Source organism: Tupaia chinensis, unplaced genomic scaffold, assembly GCF_000334495.1.
Source record: "Tupaia chinensis unplaced genomic scaffold, TupChi_1.0 Scaffold149798_1, whole genome shotgun sequence".
NCBI lineage: Eukaryota > Metazoa > Chordata > Mammalia > Scandentia > Tupaiidae > Tupaia > Tupaia belangeri.
Window position 1 is genome coordinate 1440258 of NW_006209642.1, and position 9950 is coordinate 1450207.

The 9950-nt window shown below is 38.3% G+C and overlaps 3 pseudogenes; all 3 read right to left on the reverse strand.

Annotated features, from left to right (window-relative positions):
• Positions 1 to 6779: 6779 nt before the first annotated feature.
• Positions 6780 to 7643, reverse strand: LOC102485628 (transformer-2 protein homolog beta pseudogene; annotated as a pseudogene).
• A 1000-nt stretch (positions 7644 to 8643) lies between these two features.
• Positions 8644 to 9281, reverse strand: LOC102492327 (thiopurine S-methyltransferase pseudogene; annotated as a pseudogene).
• A 351-nt stretch (positions 9282 to 9632) lies between these two features.
• On the reverse strand, positions 9633 to 9871 carry LOC102486071 (U6 snRNA-associated Sm-like protein LSm6 pseudogene; annotated as a pseudogene).
• Between the last annotated feature and the right edge of the window lie 79 nt (positions 9872 to 9950).

Consider the following 9950-nt stretch of genomic DNA (forward strand, 5'->3'; position numbering starts at 1 on the left):
ACCTTTGGGTTAAGACACAGGAATTTTTTAAAAGGCCCCAAAAGGAAATGCAAGTACATGTTTAGAAAGGGTAAAAAAATAATAAGAACAAAAGTTAATTTATCATTGTGACCTACAAAGAGAGCTTTAAAAAACTGGGGGTATAAATTCTGACAGAAATAACAGAAGTAAAACAAAGGGTCTGTGAAATAACCTGAACCAATTTGTGCACAACTTACATTTTCTTTTGACGTGTATTAGTGGCCATCACAAAAGACTGGGTTGTATGAGGGCTACTCCCCCATGACATCTGTATCAACCTTCAATGAAATAAGACTTAGTCCAAGTTATGATTGAGATATTGTATTAGTCAGAGTTTACCAGAGAAACAAACCCATAGAATGAATATGAATCTATATCTATATCTATATCTATATCTATATCTATATCTATATCTATATCTATATCTATATCTATATCTATATCTATCTATCTATCTATCTATCTATCTATCTATCTATCTGGAAAGTCATAACGTGTGTTCTGTTTTTCTAGCAAAAATGCACCATAACTTTCCCAACAACCCAGTATAATCTGGAATCATTGCATGTGATTATGGAAGGTCAGAAATGCCACAGTCTGCCAGGTGCAAGCTGGAAATCAGTCTGAGACTGAAGGCCTGAGAACCACAGAGCTGATGAGTAAACCCTGTTCTGTAGATAAGAGAGGAGATGAGATAAAACAGCAGGCAGACAGGAAGCAAAGGGAGAGTACCTCTTCCTTCTGCCATTTCATCTCTGCAATCCCTCAATAAATGGGTGACACCCAGACTGAGGAGAGCAATCTGTTTTACTGAGCCCACCAATTAAATTTAAGCTCTTTCAGGAGTTTCTTCTTGGGCACACCCCAGAACAATGTTCAATCTGGGTACTCCATGGCCAGTCAAGGTGACATATATAATAAACCATAACAGATACTTATTAAATAACCACCTGTTAGCAACCAGGCACTAGTCATTTCATTCAACTTGTTTTGTATTCTCTATGAAATTATTATTTTTCTTTTATGATAAAGAACATACGTATGTGACAGAGAGAGAGAAAGAGAGAGGCACACTTTACAGGGTCTTGTCATGCTATGATCTTCTTTGCCCAGCACTCCAGCTTCTCAGGATCTTCCTGAGTGCCTGTGTAAGTGCCTGGCATATTTCTAGGCCAACCTGGGGATACCCCATTTGACCATGCGGCGTCTAGCACTGCAGTCCAGTACCCCACAGATAGTGTTAAATTGGGTGGGCCTATTCTCTGTGAATTTCTGACTCTCTGTTCTTGAATTATGAAACTACTGCCTTTCATGAAAAATTCTTTTAAGGCAGAAGTGCCTTTATTTCCAAAAACAGCACTAGAATTATAATAAACAGCCTTAGCTACCAGATATGCCCAGATAAATGGCTAGATATAGGAGTATTTTAAGACCAAAGTCATGATTTCTTAAATCTTGTTTATGCAAAGGTCTTTAAATTATAACCATTCTACAGATATTGGATATCACTATTTCCACCAAGGAATGCTTATTTCTAACTTTATTTTGGTGATTAAGGATCCACTAATTTCACCAGTGACCCTTCTGATACATATTTGCTACCCCTAGACCACTGATCATTTTTTTCTTTGCTTGTTTCTTTTTCTTTCTTTCTTTCTTTCTTTCTTTCTTTCTTTCTTTCTTTCTTTCTTTCTTTCTTTCTTTTTTTTTTTTTGCTGCAAGGTATGTGTGCATGCATGAAAAAGAAAGAGAGAATGAGAACACACAGCACAGGATGTGGTCATGCTGCAATCCTCTTCCGTTTAGTTTTCCACGTTTTCTGACTCAAACTCTGGTTGACCATGTAGAATCCGGCTTCCTCTGTGCAGTGCCTAACCAAGGCAATACAGGGCTGGCCTGAGCATGAATTATTGATTTAAGTATCCAGCTACCCTACATATAGCTTAAGCTAGCCATCACACACATTTATAGTATTAAGTCTTTACTGAAGTACTTTAATTTACAAATGTTATAGCACCAGGAAACTGGTTACTGCTTATACAGTGCAATTTGGCACACTAAAAAAATGGGTTATTAGTTTATTTGTTCCTCATGGTAAGAGGATAAAGAACAAGCCATGGGTTGGAAGAGATTACTAGAGTTAAAGAAATTGAATAGCTCATAGGATTTTTTTTTTTAACAATTTTACGTTCAAAAGGCTCCATCTCCAGAAGTTAAGTACATATCCCTATAGAAGAATGTCTGTTTTAAATGTTTTTATGTTAAAGTTAACATGTGTGCAATCTTAATATTTCATAACTAACTTGAATTCAACATAGTACAAAGTTTAGATTTATTCATATGCAAAATGTTTCCCTTTTATAACTTACATTTGACACCTCTCGAGTCCCCAACTCTGTCACTTTCCTGGCCCTGACTGGTGAGAGACTAAGAGACAGGTTGTTCTTATTCAGCTTTTTTCTTTCTTTCTTTCTTTCTTTCTTTCTTTCTTTCTTTCTTTCTTTCTTTCTTTCTTTCTTTCTTTTTTCCTTCCTTCCTTCCTTCCTTCCTTCCTTCCTTCCTTCTTTCCTTTCTCTTCTTCTTCTTTTCTTCTTTTTAAGAGAGATTTCTGCTATAGGGTGTTGGTATTCAATATTCTGATGGTCTCATCTTATAAAATTTCCAATCAAAATAGCATCAGGGGCCAGGTGATGGCAGAACAGTAATGCAACTGAACCCACATGACAAGGACATAGATGTGTATCCCAGGATCACTGTACATATCAGTCATGCCCACATGTGCCCATGATCCAGGTTGACTGAAATGAGGGTGGATCACTGCATGGGGACCATTTTCATGGTATCTGTCTCTGTCTGTCTCTTTTTGTCTCTCTCTTCTGTTTCTCATAGAAGAAATAAATAAACTTTAAAAAATAACTGAACAGGGATTAAAAAAAAAACACTGGAAAAGATTTGTTTGGAAGACTCGGCTGATTTTTTAATCTCATAAGAGATTCATGTGATATTGAGTGGAATTCAATGCAGTAATTTATTCTTGAAATACTAGTGTATTGTAAACTTGGGACTTAAAATATTAAAATGTGAAAAATGAAAAAAGTAAGTTAATGATGATTATAGATAATCGAATATTTTTAAACTCTCTAAAGCATTACAGAGGCAGTATGTAAAACTCAGTAATGTGATCCTCTTTTTATAGATTTGTATATAAAAGCTCTCAGTAACTTGGACTTTTATGAAATAGTGTACCCAGTGGGGAAAAGAATGTAGGGTGTGAATCAGGCCTTTTGATTATACCCATCGTAAAAAGGCAGCAAATTGTGTGTTCACACTAAACTCTAAAATATCGTCAGCTTTAGCAGACATTTTAATGAATTGACCACTAAACCAGAGTGGACATAAAATCAATCTTCATTTTGGACCTTAATTAGGCAATGAAAACTGCAATTTTGGTTTAAAATCAAGAAACAGTATGGAAAACCTATTATTTATTTTACTATTTCTGTAGTTTTTGTTACAGGTACTCCTGATAAACGGCCTCATAGAGTTTTTTAATTTTACTTCTGTTTTGGAGATGATGGACTGGGAGGACTTCTAGTACAGTTAAAAATGAAAACATGCCAAAGCTGTATTATAAGATGCTTGGTATACTTTAATAATTGTATTCACTGGTTTACAATTTTAATACAAAATCTCACAAAGCTATATAATTTTATTATACATAGAATAAATTGTAGAATTTATTAAGAAGCTATAAAGTAACCTAATAGTTTATAATAAGGCAGAATGAGTCTGTACTATTTGTTTTCTTTGTTTGTTTGTTTGTTTGTTTTTTTTGATGAATATACGGATGGTCCCTGAGTTATAATGATTTGACTTACGGGTTTTTTGATTCTACCATGGTTGGAAAGTGATACCCATTCAGTAGAAATCTTACTTCAAATTTTCAGTTTTGATTTTGTCCAGCAATATGTTACATCATTTTTTTAAAAAATTTCAGTGCAGTAATTACATGAGATAGTCAATACTTTATTATTATTATTATTATTATTATTATTATTTTAGAGGTTTTTGCCATAGGGTGCATGTCCTCACTGGGGAGAAAGATCTCTTCACCACCATTCTCCTCTTGGGATCTTGGGCATGAATGCACACTTGCCCAGAGTTTCAAACTACGGGGTCCAGGACTCAAACCATGGTTAGCCATGCAGGAGTTCAGTGACATATCTGCTACACCATCTGCTGGCCCCTCAACATTTTATTATAAAATAGGCTTTGCGGAGACCAGCAGTTGACGTAATGGCTACGTTGCTGGACTCCCATGTAGTCGACTGCAGTTTGAGTCCTGGACCTGGCAGCTTAAACTCATGCTGGGCGCATGTGCATGCGTGCCCAAGATCCCAAGAGGAGAATGGAGGAAAATGGATTGCAGCGTGGCCATCCCCCCTGGGGAATGATTTCTTACTTTCTGTCTCTCTCTCCCTCTGTCTGGCGAGCGTACGTACCCTGTAGCAAAAATCCTCTCAAAAAAAAAAAAAAAAAAAAAAAAGATCCAGGTAACTGGGTAGTTAAAAAAAATAGGCTTTGTGTTAGATGATTTTGCCTAACTGTAGGCTAATGTAAGTGTTCTGAACATGTTTAAGGTAGGCTCTGCTCAACTATGATGTTTGGTAGTTTAAGTGGCTGTGTATTTCTGACTTAGGGTATTTTCAACTTTACAATGTGTTTATTGGGACATAACCCCATCATAAGACAAGGGGTATCTTAATTCTTCTTTTCAGATTGTCAGTTCAACTCCTAACTATATGTATAACCTTATTTGGAAATGACATTAAAAACTCCACATTTGGGCCCTTCTTGAGTAAGAGGCCCAGGGCAAGTGGCCCTCCCAATAATGGTCTTTCTGTCTAGCCCCCAACATGTCCCCTGGCCTCTGGCAATGAGAGGAGCCTGATTCCAGAAAAGAAGTTGGAGCTCTTCTTGGCTGAAAAGATTTGGCATTCACTTTTGCATATGGAAAATTCCCTCTCTTCCTACTGCCAACTTTTTGAAATATAATATATTCATAAGAAGGAACAGATTCTAAGTTGTAGTCCGAATGATTTTTAATCAAATACACCTGTTCAACCAGCACCCATATCAAGAAATAGAGCATTACAGAACATCCCTACAACCCTCTCTGGGCTCCCTTCCTTTCATTACTTCCCTTGTAAGAATAACCATACCTGATTTCCTGAAGGTTTGGAATTGCCCTCCACTCCTGTTTAATTAAATCAACCATAACGAATATACTTTTCGTGGTCAACCCCATAGTTCAATGATTAAGGCTGCAGGATCCCATATACTCAATCACACAATTCAAGTCCCAGGCCCAGGGCTTGAGGAATGCACTGGGTGCATGTGCATACATTCCCAAAATCCCCAAAGGAGGGAGAGATGGAGGAGAAGGAATTGTGGTGTGACCCCACCCCATTGGAGGGTGCTTTCTTCTTCTCATTCTCTCTCTCTTTATGTCTCTCTCTGGTAGGTGCACCTGCCTTGAAATCAAATATCAGTAGGATGGGTTTTTTTGGGGAGGATCTGAGGGAGAAACTACCCTATGCCTCTCTTCTAGCTTTTGGAGGTTGCTGGCGACCTTTAGTGTTTCTTGATTGGTTTTAGACACATCCTTCTGATCACTGCCTCCATTTTCACATTGCTTTCTTCTTTCTGTGCTTCTCAGTCACTGGGTTTAGGACCCATTCTAAACCAGGGCTGATTTCAGGGTCAGGTCCTTAACTATTTACAAGCTAATTACACCTGCAAAGACATTCTTTCTTTCTTTTCTTTTTTTCTTTAATTGCCAGATGGTTACATGTGCATACCAGACATTCAGAGAGAGAGAGAGAGAGAGACGGGGGTGGGGGGTGGGGGGGGTGGGAGCACACGAGGAAGCAGCCCCTAATGGGGCATAATCACACTGCAATTCCTTTTGAGATTTTGAGCACACATGTGCTTCCACCTAGTGTATATTTCAAGCCACCAGGATCAGGATTCAAAAGGCAGTTTGAACTGTGTTCAGCTATGTGGAAACTGGCTCCTTTAACTAGTAGGTTACTGGGTCAGCCCCAAGGTTTTTCAAAATACACAGTCATGTTTTTGGAAAATAACTATTTTACTAGTTAGGATGCCTGGTATGAATATATGTGATGAGAACAGACTTCCTTAGCTTACTCCTGATTTATATAAAAGGTGTTGAGTTTTTCATTATTATGGTGTTGGCTGTATATCTTTTATTGATAATCTTTATCAGGTTGAAGAAGTTCTCTTTTATTCTTAGTTTGCTGAGTTCTTCCAGAGAAGATTACACATTTTGTAATTTTTTTAAAAAATCAAACTGTTTATTGTTGCTTTTTTGCCATTTAGTAGCATTTTACACACAGGCTTCGATCTTCAGAATACCCTGGATTCAGTAGAAAAACCTTTTAAAGGAAGTTCTGTATAATAGAAACTTCTCAGCAGTCAAAATTTAGACTGTAAAAAAATACATGCAAAACATACTTTTCTGAAAACACTTAACTTTGAACAAAGCACCAAACTACACAAATGCAGAATGAAAACAGCATTTCAACTCCACCAAAAGTAGTCATCATAAAAGGTGTAGAAGTCACCTAACGTCACTAGGCACTGCTCACTTTTTAAACAGGAGACAAGAAAAAATATTGTCCACAAACAATATCTCAGCTCTAGGGCAGGTTTCAGAAAGTCTCCAACTTCATGCTTTAATAGCGATGAGGAGCGTAAGATCTTGATCTGGAATGAGATCTGTATCCCCCACGACTAAGGAGAAGGTGACCGCCTTCTGTAAATCTGATCCCTGTCTTGAGCAGCTCTCCATCCTCCTCCTCCTCCACCACCTCCTCTGCATGATCTGCTATAGCAGTCCCGGTCGTCATAGCCTCCATCACATCCTCTGTCATAGTAATCCCGACGGCGTGAGCTGCCATAGGTAGGTCTCCCCATGTAAATTCCTGGTGTTGGGGTATGTGGTCTTTTTGTTATAGAGAAATCAACTCTGATCCTACGCCCATCAAGCTCCATTCCATTGGCACGCTCTTTAGCCTTCAAAAGACAAGTTTTCAAAATATACAAAGGCAAATCCTCTCCAACACCTAGACTGCTCACCATACACAATAGACACATCAGCAATGGGGCCCTATTTAGAGAATACTTCTCTTAGATCTCATTCTGTGGTGTATAAGCTCAACCCAAATACTCCAAGACAACAGTTGGTATCTGGATTTGCCCGGTTCCCAACATGGCGCCTGCGAGTAGACATGGGAGAGTGACTGTGACTGTGTCTCCTGCGATAATCTCGACTGTAAGGTCTGCTACGGGATCGCCTATGGGAGCGAGACCGTGACCGTGACCGTGACTGAGTATAGTGCCTTCGAGAGCTTCTTCTGGATCTAGACCTAGATTCAGATCTGGACCTGGACTTTGATCTGGAACGCCTGGAATCTTCCTTGGAGCGAGATCTTGCAGGGGTATGCCTTGCAGATGTCCCCAACCCGTGAGCACTTCCACTTCTGGAAGCAGAACGGGATTCCCGCTCACCGTAGTTCTACTCGCCACTGTCGCTCATGACTCCCAGCTGCTGTCCCCGCTGGATGTGCTTCGAAGCCGCCAGCCTCTTCTGTCTTCCGTAAAGAGGCTCCCCCGCAGCCTCGCAGGACTCAGGGACTGCAGAGCCGCTCAGAGACCAAGCGATCCACACCGCCTCCGCGCGGGCTCTAACCTACACATTTTGTAATTTTTTTTTAAAAGAATTTGTCCTTTTCTTAATACTTTCTTCTTTTTTTAATAATTATTTTAATAATTACTTTGTTTAACTTTATTTATTTATTTATATATTTTAATTTGACAAGAGAGGGACAGAGCGAGAGCGAGAGCGAGAGAGCGGGAGAGAGAGCAAGAACAAGAGAGAAAGTGAGAAAGCAAGCCACCAGGTCCGAGACTCAAACCACAGTTGGCCATGTGGGAGTTCAGCGCCCTTAACCACTACACCTCCTGCCGGCCCCTCTTAACACTTTATTCTTGTTTGAGGAAAATATTCTTTTTCATATAAGTTGCTTAATTAAAATTCTTATTTGTTTCTTTATTCTGTCACATATAAACATATATTGAGAAAGCATGTGAATGAGTGGTAAGATTTGATTATAAGGGTCTTAGTAAAAGCTAATATTTTATGTAATGTTTTGGATCACTTTGAGGCCAATTAAAAAATTACATTTCTTCAGTGGTCCTAAATTTCATGAAGAATGTCAGTTTATGTGTATTATATTTCTTTACATTATATGCGTTGTGTTTCTATTATATTTTTTAAATTATCCAAGTAATCCATGTTGATTGTAAAATATTCCTGCAAGCTGTAGAACACACGGGTGTCATCTTTCATTCTCAATCATACTTCCCTTTCCAAAGGCGCTATGTTACCGTTTTAGTGTGCGTATTCTCCTGAAACGTTCTATACACTTTTAAATAAAAGTCTATGCTACTATTTATGAATAATTTTAAAAGATTTCATATTTTCAGACCCTAGTATATTTTCCATGTCGATGGTACTTACTTTTACTTGTGTCTCATTTACTTTTCTGTAAGTAGATATGAGTTTCCAAACATGTAGTCAATTCCCCAACTTATATGTTGTTTTTCAACACACCAGCATTCTGACAATGGATATTGTATATTACAGCAAACAACCTTTAAATGTTAGCATCTGAAACAAAAAATGGTGGGTCATTCATGATTACCTGGATTATCAGTGACTGGTGCTCTTCTATCCCAAACCCTGTCAAATTTGTCAGTACTTGTTCTGGGATAATCAAAAATGCTGCAACACAGCAGTGACATTCACTGAAGAACTTGTAAATAGTCTGCCTCCAGGAACTTCACCAAGTGGTTCTTCTGAAAAGAAAGATCATGCTCCATGAAAAAACCCTGTATCCCAAGTTCACTGATTTCTACCAACTGTGTCCCTGGTCTGCAAACCATTTTATCTCAACTGCTTTTCTGAAAAGGAAAAAAAATATCCGCAGTCCACTTTCTCCTATAAGAAAAGTATCGAAATGTTTCTTTCATAGCTGATGTCCTTGTTTTTGATGAAATGCAATTTTGTGGTTCATCCCCTTGTCTTATCATTCTTTCAGAGTCAGTATTTGGTTTATATGTACCTCAGTGTTGGGGTACTCTTTAACATCAAGTAAAATTCTTGTATCAACCATACTTCCGTAGACTCCTTTGTCTCTCAGCATGTTTCCAGAGCTCGCCACCCATGAGTTACATGCCACAGGGCCTTGGGACAGGCATCTCTCCAGTTTTTATCTCTTTAAAACATTCTCTTAGCTTTCTGTACACTGACACACAGGTAAAATAAAATGACTAAGATGAAATGTGAAAGAACATTTTACAATTAAATCCACAATTTTATACATTTATCTCACTCACAGCTTTGTAAAAAAAAGTCCCCACCTATTATAAAACAAGACAAATTATAGCATGAAAGAGCCAAAGCATAGAAAATAATTTCATAAAAAATATATCCTATAATGAAAAGTATTGCTCTCCCAGTGTCTTCACATCCTTCTCTTCTGTGTACTTACATACAACACCTTGTTTGCTCTGATAAATGCATCCCTGTACTTATTCTTCACTGTCTGGTTACATATTCTTCAGCCTGCTCCAGGGCTGTGCCCATGTAGCCATCCAGGCAAGCCAGGACCCCTGGATTATTCACTCCAGAATTTAATTTTACAACTGGACATCCAATTATTTGATTCAACAAATCATTAAGGGTTTGCTCCTGCAGACTCATATTAACAATCTTGGGAGGCAGGAGTCTTTTGGCAGGAACAGACATCTTCCAGTAATTCACCAAAATGATGAACACAAAG